Below are 24,659 nucleotides of genomic sequence, written 5' to 3'. Positions count from 1 at the left end.
GTGGGAATGCAAACTAGTACAGCCACTATGGAGAACAGTGTGGAGATTCCTTAAAAAATTGCAAATAGAACTACCTTATGACCCAGCAATCCCACTTCTGGGCATACACACCAAGGAAACCAGAATGGAAAGAGACACATGTACCCCAATGTTCATCGCAGCACTGTTTATAATAGCCAGGACATGGAAACAACCTAGATGTCCATCAGCAGATGAATGGATAAGAAAGCTGTGGTACATATACACAATGGAGTATTACTCAGCCATTAAAAAGAATTCATTTGAATCAGTTCTGATGAGATGGATGAAACTGGAGCCGATTATACAGAGTGAAGTAAGCCAGAAAGAAAAACACCAATACAGTATACTAATACATATATATGGAATTTAGGAAGATGGCAATGACGACCCTGTATGCAAGACAGGAAAAAAGACACAGATGTGTATAACGGACTTTTGGACTCAGGGGGAGAGGGAGAGGGTGGGATGATTTGGGAGAATGGCATTCTAACATGTATACTATCATGTAAGAATTAAATCGCCAGTCTATGTCTGACGCAGGATACAGCATGCTTGGGGCTGGTGCATGGGGATGACCCAGAGAGATGTTATGGGGAGGGAGGTGGGAGGAGCGTTCATGTTTGGGAACGCATGTAAGAATTAAAGATTTTAAAATTTAAAAAATAAAAAACTAAAAAAAAAATTAAAAATTAAAACAAATAAAATAAAATAAAATAAAAGGAGGTTGATAAAAAAAAGAATGCTACAACAACAAAACTAACAAATGTTTAATTGAATGTCTGTAAAAATAATAAACCAATTTTTTTTCTCTTAAATGTAAATGTTATTAGACTTAAAAAACTTTAAAAAAAACAATTTGAGAGTTAGTTTTCTTCACTTATAAGTTCTAAGTATATGATAATTTCTAATAAGCAACCATAAGTTTTCTCAAAATTATTAACTGGTTAAATTCTTTGGTGGTGGGACTTCCCTGGTGGTCCAGTGGCTTAGATTGTGAGTTCCTAATGCAAGGGGCCTGGGTTCGATCCCTGGTAGGGAACTAGATCCTACATGCTGCAACTAAGACCCAGCACAGCCAAGTAAATAAATATTTGAAAAACAAATTATCTGGTGGTTAGTAAAAGCTTACCACCAAATAATTTCATAAACAAATTTTAATAACTATTCCTGAATCAAAATATTGTTTCTAATGTGAGATGTGGGAATATTTTAACATAGCTGATAGGATGAGGATTACAGATTCTAAAATGAAGCATGCTTAGAGTTTACATTCTGAATATGAAGTCACACATCCTGGAATGCAAAGTCAAGTGGTCCTTAGGAAGCATCACTATGATCAAAGCTAGTGGAGGGGATGGAATTCCAGCTGAGCTGTTTCAAATCCTAAAGATGATGCTGTGAAAGTGCTGCACTCAATATGCCAGCAAAACTGGAAAACTTAGCAATGGCCACAGAACTGGAAAAAGTCTGTTTTCATTCCAATCCCAAAGAAAGACCATGCCAAAGAATGTTCAGACTACCACACAATGGCACTTATCTCACACGCTAGCAAAGCAATGCTCAAAATGCTCCAAGCCAGGCTTCGATAGTACGTGAACCGTGAACTTCCAGATGTTCAAGCTGGTTTTATGAAAGGCAGAGTAAACAGAGATCAAACTACTAACATCTGTTGGATGATCAAAAAGCAAGAGAGTTCCAAAAACATCTATTTCTGCTCTATTGAATACATCAAAGTATTTGACTGTGTGGGTCACAACAAACTAAGGGAAATTCTTAAAACTATGGAGAGATGGGAATACCAGATGAATTGACCTGCCTCCTGAGAAATCTGTATGCAGGCCAGGAAGCAACAGTTAGAACTGGACAACAGACTGGTTCCAAATAGGAAAAGGAGTACATCAAGGCTGTATATTGTCACTCTGCTTATTGAACTTATAAGCAGAATACATCATGTGAAATCACAAGCTGGAATCAAGATTGCCGAGAGAAATATCAATAACCTCAGATATGCAAATGACACCCCCCTTATGGCAGAAAGCAAAGAAGAACTAAAGTGCCTCTTGATGAAAGTGAAAGAGAAAAGTGAGAAAGTTGGCTTAAAACTCAGCCTTCAGAAAATGAAGATCATGGAATCTGGTCCCATCACTTCATGGCAAATAGGTGGGGAAACAATGGAAACAATGAGAGACTATTTTGGGGGGCTCCAAAATCACTGCAGATGATGACTACAGCCATGAAATGAAAAGACACTTATTCCTTAGAAGAAAAGCTATGACCAACCTAGACAGCATATTAAAAAGCAGAGACATCACTTTGCTGACAAAAGTGCACAGAGTCAAAGCTATGGCTTTTCCAGTAGTCATGTATGGATGTGAGAGTTGGACTATAAAGAAAGCTGAGCACTGAAGAACTGATGCTTTTAAACTGTGGTGTTGGAGAAGACTCTTGAGAGTCCCTTGAACTGCAAGGAGATTCAACCTGTCAATCCTAAAGGAAATCAGTCCTAAATATTCATTAGAAGAACTGATGTTGAAGCTGAAACTCCAATACTTTGGCTACCTGATGTGAAGAACTGACTCATTGGAAAACACCCTGATGCTGGGAAATATTGAAGGCAAGAGGAGAAGGGGATGACAGAGAATGAGATGGCTGGATGGCATCACATACTTAGTGGACATGAGTTTGATCAAGCTCTGGGAATTGGTGATGGACAGGGAAGCCTGGCATCCTGTAGTCCACTGGGTCACAAAGAGTTGGGCATAATTGAGTGACTGAACTGAGAGTTTACAAATATCTTAAATGGTTCTGGAACTGATTTATTAGAAAACAATACAGCAATCCATGCTAGAATGATGATCTTTTGGCCAAAGATGAAAATAACTTACAAAATCCTTCATCCATTTACTAACTGTTCATTTCTAGTATACATGCGTAACAGCGTCTGAATTGTCAAGCCCTAGGGAACCAGCTTTACCAACTAAAGTGCTTGTGTTTCGCTTTTAGCATTACACACTATTCATTCCAAAGTACTTTGGTCCCCATCCCTTCAGTAAGACTGTTTCACACATATATTCATACAAAATACAGATTATTTTGTCACATTCTGCATTTCATCCTGAGAGTTCCCAGCTTCCAAAATGATTGTGTAAAATTTGCATTCATCAAGGTTTGTTCTCTGTGGTAAAGTTCTGTAAATTTTGCCAAATGTGTAGAGTTACATACTCAGAGTGAAAGTGTTACACAGAATTTTTACCATCCTAAAGACAAACCCTGTGCTTTACCTGTTCAAGCTCACTCACTCCTCCATGAACCTCTGGCGGCACTGATCTTTTGAATATGTCCATAATAAGAAGTTTGTCCTTTTATAGAATGTCATGTAATTAGAATCATACAGTGAATTGACTGGCTTCTTTCAGATAGTAATATGCATTTAAGTTATTCATGTCTTTTTCATGACTTAATAGCTCATTTGTTTTTATTGCAGAATAATATTCCATTGCATGGGTATACCACAATTTGTTTATTCATTCTTCTTTTAAGAGATGTCTCCATTTCCAGATTTTGCCAGGTTAAAATTAAGCTGCTATAAGCATTTGCATGAAGATTTCCGTGAGGTTGCACATTTTTAACTCAGTCGGGAACATGCTTATTGGACCTTATGAGATTATTTTTACCTTGTATGAAACAACCAGACTGTATCCCAGACTGTTACCACTCTGTCTTGCTGCCAGCATTGAATAACTGTTGTTGCGCCACAATCTCATCAGCCATCGGTATTGTCAGGTTTTTGGATTTTAGGTATACTAAATAGGTGTGTAGTAGCATCTCATTGTTATTTTCATTTGTAATTCTCTAGTGAGAAATGATTTTAGCACCTTTTCATGTGTTTAATTTTCATTCATCTGTTTTCTTTGGTAAGATATCTTCTCAGATCATTTGCCCATTTTTTGATTGGGTTGTTTGTTTTCTTATTGTTCAGTTTTAAGAGTTCTTTATATGTTTTGGAGGCAAGTTATCAGATATGTGTTTTGCAACTATTTCCCCCCAGTCTCTGGCTTGTCTTTTTATCCTCTTAACAGCTTTTTTTTTTTTTTCACAGAGAAAACAGGCTTTGTATTTTAGCGAAGTCCAACATACTCACTTTTTTCTTTCAAAGATCATGCTTGAAAGAACATCCTCAGATGCTTGGCCATGCTTTTATGTCTTCTTACAGAAGTTTTATTGTCTGGTATTTTTAATTTAGGTCTATGATACATTTTCAGTTAATTTTTGTGACACCTCTCTGGTCTCTGTCTAGGTTCGTTTTCTTTTTGGACAAGCGATTTCTTGTTGTTGTTATAAGTTCTGTCCTTCATTGACTTTCATTGACTTCATTGTCCTTCATTGCCTTTGCTCCTTTGTCAAAGATCCAATTGATTGTATTTCATCAACTAATGTTCAGGTCCCCAAGCTAAGGAGTAACAAGAAAACATAAAATCCATTACTTTTTGCTTTTGTCATTTTAATATCTTTAAATAATGAAGGTAAATTTCAATTAAAAGGCAGTATCTTCTATATATATTCAGTTTGCAAAAAGTTATCCTGCCTCAACAGTGCAGCAAATAATTTTGACAGTGCAATTTGGCTTTACATAAATTCATCCTAACACCAGGCAAGATAATATGGTTTCCAAAGATGTAACTCAAGAGTAGGCTTATCTGGGTCTAAAAAGGCAAAGAAGACACTCAATGATTTTTTGTTTTTGTCTATTTTTTTTACTTTTCATTTATTCATAGGGGAGAGTAAGCTAACAATCACAAATCTGATGTTTTAGGCATCTTCCATGCTATCTGCTACATGAATACAATTAGCAATAAAACAGCAAGATAAAAGATTACTTTTTAATTTTGTACCACTGTGAAAATCATTGTACTTATTTTCAAGGCTGATTGGATGGCACTGCTGAGAGAAGGTGAAAAAAGAAAGAGCTTACGTGTGAGCATTAAATTAATATCACTTTTATTAAAAAGAACATTATGGTGGCAGTGTCAAATCCCCAACTGTTCTCTGTCATCTCTGGCAGATGAAAAGAAGGAGGAGCCCCACTGTTTGCGGGGAGAAGGTCCTGTGGCTAGTCCATCACTATTTCGCTTTTGCTCCATATTTCACATTACCACCCCACTTCCTAACAGGAGTCTCTGAAAGATGAAAGTGCACTCTCACTGAGAATTTCACACAAATGGATTAATTTGTGTCGCCATTTTTGGCCCGTTGCCATGGATACGGCCATCTGACAGCCTCAGTGCAGCTGTGAGTTGATTGAGGGTCCATTCACAGTTCAAGGCTTTACAAAACCCATAACAAGAAAGAACGCTCATTAGTGGACAAAGACCCTACTTACGCATGTGGGTGATGCCTCAAAGAGTGAATGCTACCTCTCAATAAATCCGATCTTCATAGCAGTATCACCAAGGAAAGTAAGAATTACACCATGAAAGAGCATATTTAAAAATGTAGAGTTAGACTATATACACATATTTATATACATACACACACACATATATATATACAAATGTATAGTATATACTGTATATGTATATACTAGACATATATATATATTTGATATCTTGCTTAACTTTCTTTTCATTTAAATCTAGGTAACTAACAGTGAAATGGAAACACAAACCAAGGAATGTGTATGTTGTGTATCCTATTTTTAAAAAAAGAAAAGAAAATCAAAGGACAAAAAGCCATCTCTTGTTATAAACTTATAGACTGGTATTAGATTAATAAAGAAATAGCTTCTGTCACTATGAATGGAAAATCTGCCTCCTGCATTTGTAGCACATAGTGAAGTATAATATTGACATTTTAGATGGTCACACATGCCTGTGTACAGACACGTAGCTTTATTTCTCTGTGATTAAATTCAGCTCATGGGACTCCAGGGCTGCTTGGCAGTGAAACGCCTTCTCCTCTAGGTGTACGTCACACACTCCCGGGTGTGTACCCATCAGTTCAGGAAGCGCCCTCCTGGCGGCTCTAATTCCCGGCTGACGTCTGGGTGGCTGGGGCGGCATGTCCCTTGCCCTGTAACAAGGCTGGGAGATGGCCCTGTCTCGCCGCGCCCACACAGGCCTCTCAAGGCCTGTGCCTCTGGTGCTGAGCCCTGACCCCTGGCCTGCAGCCTATTCTACTGTCGGTGACATCCACGCGCAGCCTCCAGTCATCAGGCCCCTGTTCCAACGTGCTCCTCAGCTTCGAGGCCAGCCCTCTGTCTGTCTGTCTGTTCAGCCCCTTCTGCAGACTTTGGGGATGGGGGGTGGGAATGCTTGCCTGCTTTGCCCAAGCTGCAGGGAGATGCCTGAGACTGTGAGGCAGACCTTGTACCTCTCTGCACAGACATCCCAAGTACCTGAGACACAGAGAAAGACGCCTTTCAGCTAACGGGACACAGGGAAAACTTTGTCAAACTCCACTGAATCACGACCAGCTCTCACTCTCACATTACGTGTCATCAGAGGAGTAAACTACATGTGAAGTTGCTGTTGACACTTTGATGTTCTTTAGCCATGAGTCTCCCGTTATTTCTATCAAAAGGCCAGAAATAACAACTCCTTCAGGACTCCCAAGGCCCCAGATCCCTGCTGTTTTCCTTGGAATCAGAATCAAAAGGCATCATTTGGCACAGAACACATGTATAATATAAGCTAATCCATCAACATGACGGCCTAAGTGAACCTGAGATCCGACTGTCCTCTCCTTTGCTGACAGATTCGAAAGGATTTACTATTCCACAGCCTCTCTTTTTCTGTTAAATTGGGCAGAAACACCAAATTAGAACAAATGTTTTGGAACTGCTTACTTAGAAATATTTCATGTGGCTTAAAATTTTAGCACCAAATGAATCAGAGCACTGATCAACTGTGGAATGCGAGAGTACTTGCCCACATTGTGCAGGTGCATCTTAAATTGAAATGTTCTTTGTTAAAAAAAAACAAAAACAAAGTCTGATGACGCTATCCTAAAGCAGTGGAAATGGTTAAAAATAATGTGCGTCGTCTATGGGAATAAGTCGTGTAGGTAAAATGTGGAGCTGCATGAGAAATAAAAGATTTACATACTATGTCTTTTTTTCTATGTCATTGTTTATAAATTATCCAAGTTCATTTACAGAATTTGAAGGCTCAGAAAGACATCAGGGAGGAAGGGGGAAGCAGCTGGGGGCAATCTAATCCATGTGATGAAAAGGAAAGGCAATTAATGAGAAGAAAAGAACTCAGGAGAGAAAAACTCATATAGCAAGAGAAAAAGTTAAATGTACATTTCCAAAAGAAAGTGAGTAGTAGGCAGTATAAAGAAATTAATTTTCAATTTTCTTGTTTATATCTGTTGTAAAGGCTGTTTTCTACCTCTTCTTAGATAATGATAATATCAGATCTTTTCCTTTTCTTACAGTTGTGCCCAGAATCCAGTGGTAGTTAACTTTGAGATGATACTTTGATGAGAAAATAATAGAACAGCCTTTTTATTCCGTTTTCTGTGAAGACTCAATCCAAAATCTTTTGAAAATGAAATGTGGCCAGATAAAGGTCGAAAGTCCCATCCCTTAAAAATATTAAATAATACTAAATAAAGGAAAGAATGAATAGCTGCCCATCTGGAAAATGTTATTTCATTTATAACAACCATTGTTATAAATGGAGAGACAGCTGACATAGTGTTTTGGGGACTGATTTTTCAAATATGTGCAATTAAAGAACAGGAATGAATGGAGAAATTGCTCCAAAAAGAGAAGTAAGCAGTGTTTCATCCTAGAAAAGCCATAATTGAAAATCTCAGTGTATGTCTTCTTACAAGTCTTAGTTGATTTATTTTTTCATGTATGAAACCTCTTGGGTGTCAAAAGGATTTCAAGCAAAATAAAAATCAAAAAACATTAAGCTCTGAAAAGAAAGTTATAAATTAAATGTAGAGACACATTGATCTGGATTATTATAAGCATGTGGGCAAATGGCTCTTGATTTTCTGAGTGTTTTCACTCTTAGTACAGAAGCATTTTAGTTATTTTAAAGATTTATATCTATTTGATCTGGACGGTGAAAGTGATGACACTTCTGTTTTCTAAGATCTTGCATGTTATTTGTCAAAATAAGACATATTGGTGTCTGCCCGTTACATCAGTATTGACTCCTTTAGGAATGAATATAACTATATTATTGGCTGAAATGATCATTTTAGAGATAATTATAAGAAAAATCTCAACACTGGTTGATGATGACACATTCAGCGGTAAAGCTTAAATATTTGTGTCAATAAGCCGATAAAATATAAACAAATTATACAACTTGATTACGACCTATATTTATGAAAATCTTTTAAGTTAAAACTTAAAAATAGAGACTTAAAAACATTTTGCAGATAATGAAGTCTTGTGGGGAAGAAGCCTGTTTACAAGCCCAGAAAAAGCAATGGTGAAGAAGAGGAATTTCGAACGCGTGGTTCTGGCCTTGGGCCGAGCCTGGGCAGTGACCGTGTGAGCTGTCAGCAGGAGCTGTCCTCACTGGGTCTCGCTGCCCTTCACTTTAAAAATCAGAAAGCAGCAAAGTTTGTCAGAAGTGCCAAATTTATATTTCAGAATACAATAATACATACATCGTACATCTGAGTAGAAAATTAGACCTTGATTTTTAAATGTCATTATCCGCAAAGAGTCAGACATAATGTAGCAAGTAAGCAACGACGATAAAACATAAATAATGTGAACCCATATTTTAGAGTTTATATTCTCTAATTCTGTTCTCTGCCCACCATTTACTCTTAATGAGATATCTGGCGGGATAACTTTGAATTTCACAGTTTATTATTTTTTCTGCCAATCTCATTTTACTTCTTGTTGATATATTTTTAAAAAACAACAGCAACTATATTTAGTCCAGATAGAGTAACATGAACTGACTTTTCCAGAGTACAGAGCAGTGTCCAGCAGTCTACTGCACGCTTTATGTTCTTTCTCTCATCGAAAGCTCAGTGCACACCCATATGAGGCACTGTTGGTGTCATTTTACAAATAAGCAAGTAGACACACAAAGAGGTTAAGAAATTTGCCCAGAGTCTCAAAGCTAATAAATGGCAGAGCAGAGACATGAACCAAGTTCTGATTATCCTCAACACTTGCAGATAAAACTCTTCAAATTTCTTGAATCCTGTTTGTACACCTTATATTATTAGTACATCTATCATTTTATTGATGAGGAAGTTTCCATAAGTTTGCTTTAAGCTAAACTAAATGTGGTATGTTAAGGCTTAACTAAATATGAAGGTTTTGTTTTGATTGATTAAGATCAAAAGGCAGCAAGGGAAATTTTTTTAGAGAAGCTGTCAAGGAGCTGAAATTTAAAGTTCAACAACACAACACGTGGGCTGAGAGTGAATCAAATGTCAGCAAAGGCCATGCTACCTGGAGAGCACACAGGTCTTCAGCCCTCGTCCTTCGTAAAGGGGGCTTGGAGGGAGGAACACTTTCATGATCTCCTAGTCACCACTTGTTTCAGTTCTCCATCCTCGTGAAATCCCAATCCCGTTCACATCAAGCCAGCTCTGGCATCTTTTCCACTCCACTGACCCAAAGAAGGAGCACAATTTTCTTCTCTCTACTTCTCCAAGCAATCAGTATTGAAGGTTATTGTGTGTGATAGAATCCAAGCTGAGTCTTTGAGAGGATCCGGAAGGGTTAGCAGAGCACACAAACACATAAAATTTCAGAATGTGATGCATCAATCTGGTTACCACGATAACAGGTCAGACCTAGCTACACAGTAAAGAGCTCTCTGAGAAGTAACCTTTCAGCTATTACACAGAACATCTAGAGCCAGATGTATACATCTAAAAAGACTGAAAATCTCTAAACCGTAATGGTGAGAGTGGTGAAAGATCTTAGCAGTGTTTTCTTCTTTACATATATTCTTAAAAATTTATATGATAAATAAAACTTTTATATGTGAACATATAAAAATTAATCATTGAATCAATATAGATACAGATGAAATACTTTCTTATAGCCCATATTCACAAAACATACTCAGAGTATTCTGAGTAGTGAAATAGCTACAAACTTTATTTAAGCAGTTTATATAATATTTTATTTATATATAAATTTTATTAAAAATATAGAATACTACTGCTTATCTGATTTTTTAAAAAAATATTCCATAGAATTTCATGATTTAAAAAAAATTCTTGGTTCAAGTAGGTACCAAGAAATTAGATTGATCTCTGTTAACTTATTTGTTCACTTTATTTTTATTGATATTTTTTAATTTTTATAAATGTTTTGAATTCATTTCTTTGAAATTATAGGAATATATGGACATTGGAACAAACATTTTACAAATTAGAATAGATTCCAGATTAGTATTTATTTCTTACATCTTTGACCAATGTTATAAGCCCATTTATATATTTTTCCTTCAAAATATGGAGAATCAAACATATTACCATATAAGTAAAAAGATGATTTTTAATTACATAGTTTAATACCTACATAAACTGCTCTATTTTAAGGATTTTCACTGAGTAACCTTAAAATCAATTTAACTATCATTAGATATTTTTTATAGTCACTTAAAATAATTAAACATTCTACATCTGAAAAATACCCCTCTTATGAATATTGTTTTAATGACTTTCAAATGGTGTAATCAAATGATCATTTTAAAAGATGATGTATTTAGAATTTCACATGTTATACTAATACTTCTCCAAATATAATCTCCTATTAAATATCTCATGAAGTTTCCAAATAAATTCAGTGGGTAAAATCCTAGACACAATAGAGTTAAAATAAATTTTCGCATTAGAGATGTGTGGACCCTCATAAGTTCTACTTCGAAGGATTGTTCTTCAGAGCAATAATTGGCAAGTGGTTTGAAGCAATCAATTAGAAGTTTCCATGAGTAAGTAGGAGCCAAAGTGTTGTGGTCTTGGCTCAAGGATACCTCTGTGGAATGACCGTTCGAATCCATCATGAGCAGAGTCCATTTTGTTTTACATTACACTTTGTACTTCATCAAGGGCTCATCAACATGCAAGAGCTCTCATTCCAACTTGTAAAGCTTATAAAGAATAAGTCATGGTGGCTCTTCCAGACGATCTCCAAGACAGGAGAGAGAAGCCAGAATAAGCAACACAAGCCTGTTGCCCCGCCAGTGACCTTTATCTTGAGCTTGAGTTACTTCCTGATGTAGATGTTGGAGACGGTTCATTTTGTATGTGACTTCAATCCAAACCAGCTCCCTAAAATGAGGTGAAAATGAAACTTTTGATCCTTTGGGCCCAAAGGAGGAATAAGATATGATGAGTGCAACTGCTAAATGAGGTTCACTGGTACTTTTGGCAGGATTTTCCTTCGCTCCTTGTGTATAACATGGGCTCATCTTCTGAGAGTCAAAGTAGAGGAAAAGTCAATGTGGCATTTACATCCAAATTCAGATACCTTCAGTTCACACCTGCTGAACAAGGATCATCTATTTCAAGAGACAAGAGAGCTCTTGAATGAGAGACTTGCTGCCAGCAGTTTTCCTGTAAGGTCTGGAGCGCTGTGTGTCTAGAATCTTTGTGCTAAATGGGATAAGGGCAGGAGCTGGTGAGATGAGGTCGTGAGAACAGAAGAACTTTCTTGGAATGTTATTAAACTTAGTAATGTCTTAGTTTGACTCTATGATGCAGAATTCAGCTAGCTTATCTCAGATGGTTTCCAATTCAACAGATAGTTGAATGGTCTCAAACTGTAGCTTGTACCTCATCTACCTCCAGCTTCCTCCCAGGAAACCCAGAAATTCAGCACAGGGCCTTCTTCAACCACAAAGCTTCATACAGGGTGTGCACCAAAACAATCGCTGCATAGGTATTTGATCAGTAAACTGGGGCCCAAGGTGGCCTTGTTCTATTTTTTATTTCCTCAAAGATTTGATGGGAAAAGAAAGGAGATAAGAATAATTCTAGGGGTATTATTCATTTCAATCATCAAAATAGTTAGACAATGGAGACAAAAGGAAAATTGTAAATATATCTCAATCTCATTTTTCCGAAAAGGAAGGGCTTATCAGAGTTGATTTATGGAGTGTCAGATTTAAAGAAGTTATATTCTGGGAGAATTTGCAGTTTCTCTTTCCATTGCACATCAATAGAAAAATGCCTTTAGAGGATACTGAAGGAAGAAAAAGACTTTACGATATGGTAAATAAGACTTTGTAAGCCTGAGAGAAGGTTTCGGTTTAGAAAGTGGGTGCTTTCAAAAGAGAGTCAGTGCACAAGTTTTAGTTGAGGTGGGAGATAGACAAGATGTGGACAGGAGTGGTCAAATTGTACAGAGAGCTTAAGGAAAATGTAGAAAGAATGAAAAGCTCCTTAATAAGTAATGTATTAGGAAGCAATAGTAGTGTTTTGAGGGATTTGAACAATCAATATATTCTCTTAAAGACACCTAGAACTAGGCTCATGTTTATTGATCACTTTCTATTTGCCAGTTTCCCTGCTAGCAATATCCATCCTCATGAGGTTTATTTAATCATATATAGTATATATTATATGTCATATACTTGTTATAAATCCATCCGGTAAGGTATGGATTTCTCTCTCTCACCTTGATATATAACTATGCATCCCTATTTTAAATGGGGAGAGACTGATATTCAAAGTCAGTATCTTGCCAAAACTCACACTGCTATTGAAGACCAGATTGACAACAACGGCAGTAGTGGCCAGTTATGCAAGTGTGGATCAAGAGAAGTAGAAACAACAGAGTTTGAATGAAACTTGGGAATTTGGTTTCATCTCAGATCACATGTACTGCTTCTCCCAGGAGTTCTCACACACTCTCCCTGAGCTCAACACAGTCACTACACTTCCTGGCCCATGTCTTGATGTCTTTTAATATGTCTGTTGACCCTTCTTGGCATTGAGCTCCCTAGAAGCAAATGCAGAGTTAGAATATAGATATATTTGATACCTTGCTTCACTTTCTTTTCATTTAAATCTAGGTAACTCATAGTGAAGTGTAAATGCAAACCAAAAAGTGTGTGTATGTGTTTGAAAGACTGGCTGTAACTTTTTCTGCAGAGAGTGTCCATTACACATGAAATGATTCGAGCTTCTTAGAATCCCAGCCTGGCCCTGCATGAACCTGTTTCTCCAGCCTCATCCCCTGTTTGTGTCCCTCTATTACCTTTATTCCAAACCCGTGGTCTTCTGTCTGTTCTGGAACAAGCCAAGTATATTCCTACATGGTGTCTTTGCGGGGCTGGTTCCATTTTAACATTCAAGTTGTCACTTCTTCCAGGAGGCTTTCAACAGTGACCATCTATGAAATGCCTCCCCCAACCCCAAACACTGTTATACTCATTCCATGCATATTGACCTCTGAATTAATTTATTTGTTTGATGATTAACTTGCTTTTCTTTCATCTTAGCACTGGAATCTGAACCTACATGCAAGTAGCTTTTCATTCCACTTTTGAATCTCCAAAGCCTGGTGCATAATAAGTGCTTAATAAATATTTATGAATACGTGAATGAATTGATCACCCATCTCGCCATCTTGCTGGGTAGCATTATCAGTTAGAATGGAGATACCTGAAAATAACAGCTAATAACTTTTAACTTATTATTACTGTATTAGTATCTTCTGGGCACTCTTCTAAGTGCTTTCTGTGGATTAATACATTTAACTGTCAGAGAAACCTAAGTGAAAGTCACTCAGTCATGTCTGACTCTTTGCAACCCCATACAGTCCATGGAATTCTCCAGGCCAGAATACTGGAGTGGGTAGCTGTTCCCTTCTCCAGGGGATCTTCCCAACCCAGGGAGTGAACCCAGGTCTCCCCCATTGCAGGTGGATTCTTTACGAGCTGAGCCACCAGGGAAGCCCTAACATGGTCGAAATTTTGCATATGAAAAACTAAGACCCTTAGAGTGCATAGTTTTTAGCATAGAACATGGCACAATGTAGGTACAAGAGAATAAGTTAAGTCACACAGAATGAATAACAGCATCAGGTTTTCTAACTTATCACCTGGCCTACGATATAGTTCCTAAAACTCACTGCCTGATACAGTTCCTAAAACTCATTTCAGCCCACGCACTGTGGCAGAAATTAGCACTTTACCTTCAGGATTTTGCAACCACTGTGTGGTGTAAGGCATCACCTGCAGCATTGAGTGTGTCAACCCGTTTGTTCTCACGAGCCCTCTCTGTAATTGTGTTAACGCTCATAGCACATTCACAGTGAAAACGTGTGTTTACTTCTCTGTCTCTCTGATGAGATGGAGTCTTCCCGAACAGGGACACTGTTTTCTCGCCCAGCTCTCATCCCTGACTGTCATAGCCCGAACACAGGGCAGATTCTCAGAAAGTGTCCGTTGGACTCCACTGCTCATAAACTGAAAAAGACATTAATTGCTTGTTCCTCCAAACATAAGAATTAAATTTTCACCAGTAAAATGTGTTTTTAAATAATCTCAAAATGACTAGTATGATAAAAATAGTATTTTTGGCTTTTCTTATGGAATAATCAGGTTAATCAGTTGTATATTTCATATTTACTCATGTCAGAGATAGGCATCTTGCAAAATAAATATTAGCCTTCAAAATGTACACGAACATGACTTTTTTGGGCCACATTATTAAAAGTGTCACTATGAGGTTTTGGGTTCCCTTCATATATAAATTGCAGTTCATTAAGTCACTCCCCTAATACACAGTTAGTTCATTCTATTGATAGATAAGAAAACCTCTAGCCATTCAGCATTGGGATTTGGTTAAGCAGATCATCTACAACAGTGGATGTTTCTCTAAGGCATATCTGATTAATCCAAACCTCTGGAGTCTACTATACTGGGCTAGAAATTTTAGAAGGCGAGGTATTCTCATAATATTTTTCAACACAATTTGTTTCTGGCTTTAGCCAAAAATAACGTAAAAGAGATCTGTCGACACATTAAGGTTCAAAATTAGATTAAAAAAAAAAAAGACATGGAGGAAAAATAAAGTCTTTGAAATTTAAAAAAGTTACAGTCTAGGTTGCAGTTCAAACAATAATAAAGCCACAACACAAGGGTAAGTGCATCAGACAGTTATCCTTTATTTTAACAGGTTACAGTTAGGTCCCCTCTCAGGTAGGAACTGAGTCCAACCAGTCTTTCTCTGCCTCTGGCAAATTCATCTCAGCGAAAAGGTCTAGGAGGTGATGGAAAGATAAGCGTTCTGAGGAGGGCAGCCTATAATAGCAAACACAAGAACAGGAAGTAGGTGGTAGACACACAGCACTAAAATGGGCCTTAAGTGTGAACTCGCGGGGCTGGGGAAGAAAAGTGAAAACAAATCCGTGGTCGAGGCCAAGGAGCACAGCAATTCTTCTGCCCTGCAGAGGAAAGCTTTGCCTGCATATTTGGAGAATGTTGATTTTCCCATCAGGCAACTTTAATTGAATCCACCCTCCTAGGAGTGACCAAAACAGTAAGGAACCATCTGCCCTTGAACAAAGTATCTAGTTTGCACACCTACAGATAACTTAACACTTCCCAAAGCATTTAAAATGGTTTTGGCAATATAGAAATTATTTTGCTTTTAGTGCGCTGCAAAGCAAAAGCACAATTTAACTATCTTAATTTGGAATATTAAACACTTGTTTGAAGTGGACTAGAATTCCAGGAAGCTTGTAAGACTAAGCTCCAGTGGCATTACCTAGGGACATAATTCCATGCAAACTGGAGCATAAATAAAATCATAATACACAGAGTCTGTATAAGAAGGTCGGGGTGGGGGGAGCGGAAAGCTTATCAGTCTAGGGTCAGTCTCTTAAAAAAGGCATTTGGTAAGGTTATGGTATTTGCCAGTAGATGCTATAGTGTAAAAAACTAAATGAAGAAAACCTTTTCAGTTTCCTTTTTTTGTTTTTAAAACTGAATTGGTATCATGTACCATGATCATTCCTCTTATTCACTGGGCTTGTTCTGTTTTGTTTCCTTAAAGAACAAACAACAAATTCTAGTCACCATTTTCTGAAAAAGACACTTGAAGTGATTTGCTTGAATGGAGCCCAAAATCATGTGAGTGGAGCAAAATGCATAATATTTCAAGGCACGAAGAGAGAGCGGAATAGCATGAATCTTGCTGGGTGGTGTTTTTAATTTTTCCTACGACTGAGCGACTGAACTGAACTGAATCCCCCATATTCTCGTGACAATTGTAAGGTTCTGTTTACCCCTGATTTTTAAATGAAGCAGTCTTTTCCCATAGTTCCTAAGAGGGTTTCAAGCAAAACGAAGTACAAGTATATAATGCATGTGTACGACTCACCAGCCCACTTGTGAAATGTCGTGCTCATTACCGATAGTGGAGTTAGCAGGGAATTTGAAACCCATTTAGAAATGTTAGGAATTATCTCAGGAGGAGTAAGAGCCTTATTTGGACCAAAGCTGCTTAGAAAAATACGAAAAGAAAGACTCCAAGGCTAGACTGCCGTTTGTGCATCTTCATACACGGACCACAGCACAGCTGAGTAGAGATGCCCCGTTCTCTTCCGGAGGAGGCGCTGAGCAGAGGTGATGGAGACCAGTCTTCCACCAGCTGCATGCCCCTCCTCACCATTTATGGTTGAACAATTTCTTCCTATTCACACCACGCTGCACACAAAGTTATGAACCCCGCAGCAAGGCTGGTTGCCATTTTCTTTTTTATGTTCTTCCAAATCTCAGGAGAGTTGGAACCAAGAATGAAAGACAGAGAACTGCTACAGGGAAGACAGGAAGGGCTTTCAGGGGGCTGCTGCTGCCCAGAGCATCTTTCAAAATGGAAACCATCATAACAGCCCGGGTGTGGTGGCGGCCTTGGAGCCCCGGATGCCCTCTTGCACTCCAGACCCGTGGAAACTGGATGTGTCTCTGTGGGGAGTGGAATCTGGGCCACACATGGGGGAGGTCAGGCAGGAGGACACAGGCAGTCTGTCCAAGCCACACCAGGAGGGGAGACACCCACCACTTTCTGATTCTAACCACAGGTTGGGGATTCCCAGATACAGAAGTGTATCATGACAGCTTTGTGGTGTAGACACAGGCTCAGGCTGACGTGGCAAATCCCTGGCAATTTTTGGACTTTCCTGCTGAATCTGAAGCACCTCTGAGAAGGCTTCCCTGAGGTCCGCGGCCGGTAGCTAGCACAACTGACCGAGGTGCTTTCCTCTCTGAATTTCTGGCTTCACGGTTCTCCCCTTGGGATGCGCCGGTAACCAAAGTGTGGCAAGGACCCTGTACCAAAGGGATGATGCAGCGTGAAGACAAGATGTTAAACAAATACTATCCAGATAAATCTTGCATGACAATTGCGATAAAGGCTGTGAGGAAGTGGAGGATATTGAGAAAGCAGAGCTCATATATTCTATATCACTGATTCATCACTCAGCATTTAACACTAACTGCTTTCTATGGGGAATGAGTTTTCCTGCTCTGGACAGGTCCCTAACCTTTCTGGGTGGACTGTTAATTCATGATTATTGACCTGAGATGGTATCACTTGGCAGAGATCTTTGATTAGAGCCATACAGGGGCACGTGACGGTTTACTTTGAACTGAATCGTGTTAAAGAAATGCAGCTCTGGAACAAAGAGGATGAAGGGGATGTGATTAGAGCCGAGCTCATTGTAGCCGCTGCATTGTAACCTGGGGTGGGGCTGCAGAGGAAGGGAAGTTCCTCTGGAGGCACAAGTGTCTACACCCCTCTCAGTTCCTATCTGAAATGTGTGGGAAAGGAAAGCAGGAAGAACGACTTTAAAATCCTGCCCTTTCTGTACCTCTAAAGGAGGAGACCCTTAGCCCGTGGTTTAGCAGAGATCCATCATGAGCCTTCAGAGATACAGTTAGCAGTGCAACCAAGGGGCAGGTAGAAAGTTACAGACATTTTCTGGAAAAAAATAAGCGAGGAGAATTGAGTCGGGGTGGGGGAAGGCTGGGGGTACAGGGAAAGGAAACCTAAGAAACCCCCGCAACTCTTTGTGCTAAACACCAGGCGTTCAGTGATGAGAATCAGGAAAACAGGATGTGCTCAGCTCTGCAGGATAATGTGACAGACGACGGAAGCGGGGAATTTGCCCACGAAGCCTCCTTTCTCTTCTCGGGACACAGTACCCGGGCTCACCCCTGCTCCAGAGCGGGCAAGTGCCAGCTCAGCTTCCCTCCTTCACCGAAACCCTGCGCTGACTTTCCAGGGTTCACGCCAGGCACATGGGCCACGCCCCGAGCCCCCTTCCGGCTGCTGGAGAGGGTGCTCCTCCTCTCCTGCGGCATAAAGGGGACTCCGCTCAGGCCCCCTGTCAGTGGATCCGGAGACTTCACGCAGACCAGCCACATCGCCGCTGAGCTTTGCCCTTCATCAAACACACAACCACCACCACAAGGGTTTCCCATAGTTCTGGCTGCATGGCTCTCCAGAAATAGAGTATCTGTAAAGCTGGCTTTCAGACTGGACTGTTAGAAAGATCGAATCTCTTAAATCAGAGAGTGAAGTTGCCGAGTTCCGCGCTGTCAGGGCAGAACTCCAGGCTCCCTGCAGGTCCAGCCCTGTGGTGACAGTTGTCCCACTTTCCAGCTTGGCTCGTAACTACTAAGACCTTTGCTGCACACTTAATGTGCAGCGTTTCTCTCCCCCACTGTTACCCGTGATTGAAACAGCTCTAGAAGGCAGGTGTGGGAAATGAAATATGATTGGAATAGAAGGTGATGATCACCATTAGATCTCAAGCTAAATTTTCTAGCTAGAACTTAAATCATTTAAATTTCATATAATTTCAGAGACTACCTTCTCTTCGTAAAAGAAAAACACCTTGTCCATTATTGGATGAATTCAAATAGAAGGAACCAGAGGAAATTATCTTTGACTGGCAGCGAAGATAAGTGGTTTTATATTTTAGCTGTCAAATGTAACTATTCCTCATAAATCCTGAATGGCAACTGCTTTTCTTCTGCCCCTCCTTCTCTGGCCTTTTTTTTTTTTTTTTTAATACCCAGGTAAGAAATTAGAATATATTTCGGCCCTGGTTTAACTTTACTCAAGTACCAAACAGGATGTGCGAGTTCTCCTCAAAGGGGAACCATTACTTGTTAAAACTGGAACACATGGTTAAGAATTCCTTTAATAGTCTTGCAGGAAAAAAGGTAGATCATGGGCCATTAATGACCTCTGTACTGAAATAAAAATGAACCTCAGCACTGAAAGCAAAAAATGGAGAGGCAAAATCTCATTAAAATCAGTCACTATGGAGAACAGTATGAAGATTTCTTAAGATGCTAGGAATAAATCTACCATATGATCCAGCAATCCCACAACTGGGCATACATGCTGAGAAAAACTATAATTCAAAAAGACACATGTACCCCAATGTTCATTGCAGCACTATTTACAACAGCCAGGACATGGAAGCAATCTAAATGTCCATCAACAAGTGAATGGATAAAGAAGATGTGGCCCCCGTATACAATGGAATATTACTCAGCCATCAAAAGGAGTGAAACTGAGTCAGTTGAAGTGATGTGGATGAACCTAGAGTCTGTCAAACAGGGTGAAGTAAGTCAGAAAAAGGAAAACAAGTATTGTACATTAACACATATATATGGAATCTAGAAAAATGGTACCTATGAACCTATTTGTAGGACAAGAATAGAAACACAGATGTAAAGAACAGACTTGTGGACAGAGCAGGGGGATGAGCAGGGTAGGGGCAAATTGAGAAAGTTACATTAACATATGCACACTACCACATGTAAAATAGAGTTAGTGGGAACCTGTTGTATAGCACAGAGAGCTCAGTTCAGTGACCTGTGATGACCTAGAGGCATGGGATGGTGGGGGGGATGGGAGTGAGACCCAAGAGAAAGGGGATGTACGTATACTTATGGCTGGTTCATGTTGTTGCACAGCAGAAACTGATACAGCATTGTAAAGCAATTATCCTCCAGTTAAAAACACAAAATAAAATAAAAATGTGACTCTTTTGCCTCTTTCTTTTTAAAGTAGGGTACCATCTAGAAAGGAAATGTCAGTTGCGATGAGTCACTACACCAAGAAGTTGACTGCAGCAATCTGGGTGCATTTGTGGTGGCAACTGCAGTGGCGAATGAATGTGCACCATCTGTTTGTGGAACCAGAAATTATTCGAAGGATAAGGGAGATCTCCATGATCTTCAGACTGTGCTCCAGTAAAACTAGGATTCAGAGAAGAATGTTCTGGGCCACCGCCAGGCTCGGGGGGAGGGGGCGGTGACAGGGAGTTCATCCAAGAAGACAAGATCCTTGCTCCTCAGCTCTGTGTCTACCTCATCATCTCTACTCTGATTTACCTGTCATGCTCCAGCCACTTGAACAGTGCCCAACACATAGTTGGTACTCAATAAGTATTTGTCAAATGACAGAATGAACAGATATTTGTAGAAACTGAAATTCTGCTTAAGGTTACGTAGTTAAATGACCACAGCTAAAAGGAGAGAAGGAAGAAAAGATTGAGCTCAGCACCCTGAAACATCTAGCCTGGGGGGCGAAATATCTAGCCCAAAGTGACAGCACATTACTGTCTGAATCTACTCCCAACCATCTGATCTTCCTTGTAACACACTTGCATCTTCTTTCCACAGATTTATTACTCACAGAACTATGGTGCTGTCACCCTTGCTCTGCCTGCAGAGCTCCAGATTTGCCTCTGTCTAAATCTTCCAAGCCCTGGCTCAAGCACTTTGTAATGGAATTACAGTCAGTGAGGTGTTGTTAGTAAGCAAAGAAGGCATCTAAATACTGTTTTATATATAACGGCTGGTTGAAGATCACAATCCATCAATCTTTCTCTTTAAACAGAAAGAGAAAAATCAAAACCATGGTGTGTCTGCCTTTCTCTTGTTTCTTTAATCTCTTGGTTCTCTTCCTTATGGAAGCAAAGGGCTAAATCCCTAAAACAGAGCCCATTTGGGATGGTTCCACCATGGCTCATACAGGAAACACCAGAAAGATTGTGAGGAAGCTGGGTCCTGAGAGAGTTCTAGCCCAGGTTACATACTCCAGAGAGTGAAATGTGTCAGATAACATTCAGAAGAAAAATAACATTAAATTATGGGGGGTTACTCACATAAATCCCATCCCAGTAATCTCTTACTAATACTTGGATTTCAGTTAAAAACTACTTACTGTGAATCTATCATCTTTCATATAATCTTTCTTTAGCTATATTCTTGTCTTGATTAGTAATTAGATATTATTTATTGATCTGAAAATGGTTACCATTACCCAATGCAATATTAGTCATTAATTTGCCTAAATTGCTAATAATGTGATTGGTAATCCATATAGAACATGGATTTGGTCATACCTCAAGCCAGCACAATGCCAATTCAATTATTAGCATACAATTGACTTGAATGACCCTTGAAGAGTCTGGAAGTATTAAAAAGGAAAAGTTGTCATCACTTTCTTAAAACTAAAAATTAAGCATGTTTTTTTAGATACTAGAAGCTTTAAATACATCCTTATTTCCTCACAATCAGGTATAATTGTTAACATTTTATTCATGCAAGAAATATTCAATTTAAATGGGTATTTCTGTTGCTGCTGCTGCTAAGTCACTTCAGTCATATCCAACTCTGTGAAATACTCTTAACTCCCCAGATTTCTAAATATTCTTAATAAAATAAATTAGACTAGTTTGCAGTTTAAAATACATGAAAATAATATAAAATAAAAATAATAGTAAATATAAATGATAACCTGAAGGAAGAAAGCGTTGGTATTTTAGAACATGGGAAAGACAAGTATTTATCCAGATATACACTTTTCTAGTATTCTCACCAAATTACTCTTGTTCATGGATTGTGTATCTTGGCTAAACAACTTCTAAGAAAAGAAAACTCCACTTTACCTCTGGATCCAATTTTCCAGTATAATGCGTTAGTCCAAAGTACACCAACATTGACTTCATCCAGTGCCAAGAAGTTAAAATTATGCTATTAAGGTTACAGCAGAAACATTTGAAATTGCTTGGTAGATGGTTCACTTGCTTCCCTTTTTCTCTCAGCAGGAATCAGTACTGCCTTTTGCATGCTGTTCTCTGAGTTTTATTAAATATCAACAGAAGCGCAACAACACGATCACTGCCATTAGCTAGAATAACAGCAACCCAGAAACCTAGACCATGGTCTCCACGCTAGATCTTCAAGTCATATTGATGCTGAGCAGACTGCATGGAAAACAAGACTCCCATCCATCTCACTGAAAACCAGCATACTTTACCTCTCCAAGACCACCCCCATCACACACTTGGTTTTCACAGGGTTATGTGTGTGGAAGGAATTTTAAAGCCATCTACAAAGAGAAGTTTGATTAACTTAGCATTTATCAAACATCTTCCTGATGTTACAGGTTGTAACAGTGACCTCGGCAGTGTCCAACCCTCCAGCAGCCTCACCACGTGTGGATAAAGTGAACCTGTAGAATAGGATGCAAATTTAATAGCAAATGGGCAATTCCAATAAAAGAAAAAAGTGATCTGGTTCTGGTTCTGAGGAAAGGGAGGGGTAAATGGAGCATTCCATGGGAAAGTAACAGGACTAGAGAAGGTCAGGGTTAAGAGAGAGCTGAGAACTGAAAGTGGTTTGAAAGACTCCAGATAGACTAGTGTGTTGTGTGGCGGGGGAGGCAGGGAAACGCAAGAGGAGAGGTGAGGATGCAAATACTGAGGTGAAATCAGGGAGCCAGAGTAGTGGCCTTGGAAGTTACATCCGGAGGGTGTTGGCTCTGTCTTTAGGACAATGAGATCATTGAAAGGATTCAAAAGGTAGCCACATCTACATTTAAAAGATAATTCTAGAGTCTGATTAAGGAATGATTTCTCTTGTTGAGAGACCATTAGAAAACAGCAGGAAGAGAGAGAAGGGCTCAGCCAGAGAACAGAGGTGATGGAAAATGATACAAAGGAGGAGCCAATTTAAGATAAAGATGGATGGAACCGACAGCCATTCAGATTATCTGGACATCAGGGCAACAAGGAAGGAAGATTCAAGGATGGCGATTCATAGTATTTCCTGGGCTACCAAGCTGATGGTGGTGCCTTCCAGGGAGATGTGAATACTTGAAAAAGAGCAAATTTCAGCAGCAGAAAGTTAGTCAAATGATCAAAGAAGCAGTACAAAGTGAGATATTAGAAGTACCTTTGGAAAAATATAGGTAGGATTTAGAGAAATTGCCAAATCTTTATTACTGTTAGAGGACACATTAATAATTAATTATTATGGTAATTATAGCCAATTTCATAAGAACAAAGTTTTCCCACAATATATATTATTTCCCTGATCCCCACTTTTTGCTTGTTTCTCAAAGTCTCAATATTAATCATTTGGTCATAATGATCTCTTCATCATTCTATCAGACCTTCAGATCCTCCAACGTGCAACACAATTATAAATACCTGCTCAGATATGAAGAAAAACATCATACATTTTGGCATCTGAAGTACTTTTAAAGGATTAAATTCATGTAGTTTAAATGGACTAATCAACAAATTTCTTGCCTTATGTCTTAATATCCTGTGGAATGTTCTTGCCTTGGTAATTAACACCAGACTATGGGTTACAGAGGCAGAGCATCTGTTGAGTGAGGTTTCAGGAAGAAACCAAGTCCTGAGAACTTCAGGCATTCCTGGTATTGCATATAAGCACGGGGCTAGGTTCTGGAGGGAAAGGCGAGGTGTGAGAAATGATCCCTAATTCGTCAGAGTCCACTGCCTTTCTCTGGATCAGATTAGATAGACAGACAGACAAGTAGATTTCCCTGGTGGTTCAGTGGTAAAGAATCCATCTGTCAATGTAAGAAATGTGGGTTCAGTCCTTGGATTGGGAAGATCCCCTGGAGAAGGAACTGGCAACTCATTCTAGTATTCTTCCCTGGAAAAGCCCATGGAGAGAGGAGCCTGGTGGGCTACAGTCCACAGGTTTGTAAAAGAGTCAGACCTGACTTAGTGACTAAACAACAATTTAGTCTGTCAATAGACAAACAATGTGAGTTGGAGTTTGTTTTGGTTTTCTAAAATTGCATAGTGACATGGAACAAATATGTTGCTGAATTAGAGAGGAATGAACTCTCTCTTTATAGGAGAATTTTTTCACCCTGTCGCCCAAAGTAAGAAATTTTAAAATATATATAAAGAATATAGTCAACTTAAATGATACACATATACAGACTGCTTGGTATGTAATAAAGAGCCACCTCCAGGGAGTAAGATAAAAAAGAGGAGGAGTATGATTCCAATGCCCATTACAAATTCAATTCATCTGATAATAAATGATACCCAGCAACAGCTTGTGATTTCCTGAAAACATAGTCCAGATGTAGGAGAGGGTGTGTGCTTAGGAGTAAATCCCTGTTGAAGTTTCAAATCCTCAGTGAATCTTTCCTACCCTTACCCCAATATCATGGCTCCTTGTTGGTGACATTTAGATTTATTGCTAATTGTGGTTACTGTACTTATTTTTCAACTTTCTTAATTTCCATCTGACTCTATTCCTAGAACATAAGACCTGTAAAAACAGGAACCAGGTCTGTCTGTTTCCCTATATCCCTGAAACCTGGCCCAG

Source organism: Ovis canadensis, chromosome 26, assembly GCF_042477335.2.
Source record: "Ovis canadensis isolate MfBH-ARS-UI-01 breed Bighorn chromosome 26, ARS-UI_OviCan_v2, whole genome shotgun sequence".
Classification (NCBI taxonomy): domain Eukaryota; kingdom Metazoa; phylum Chordata; class Mammalia; order Artiodactyla; family Bovidae; genus Ovis; species Ovis canadensis.
Note: the sequence above shows the minus strand (reverse complement) of the source record.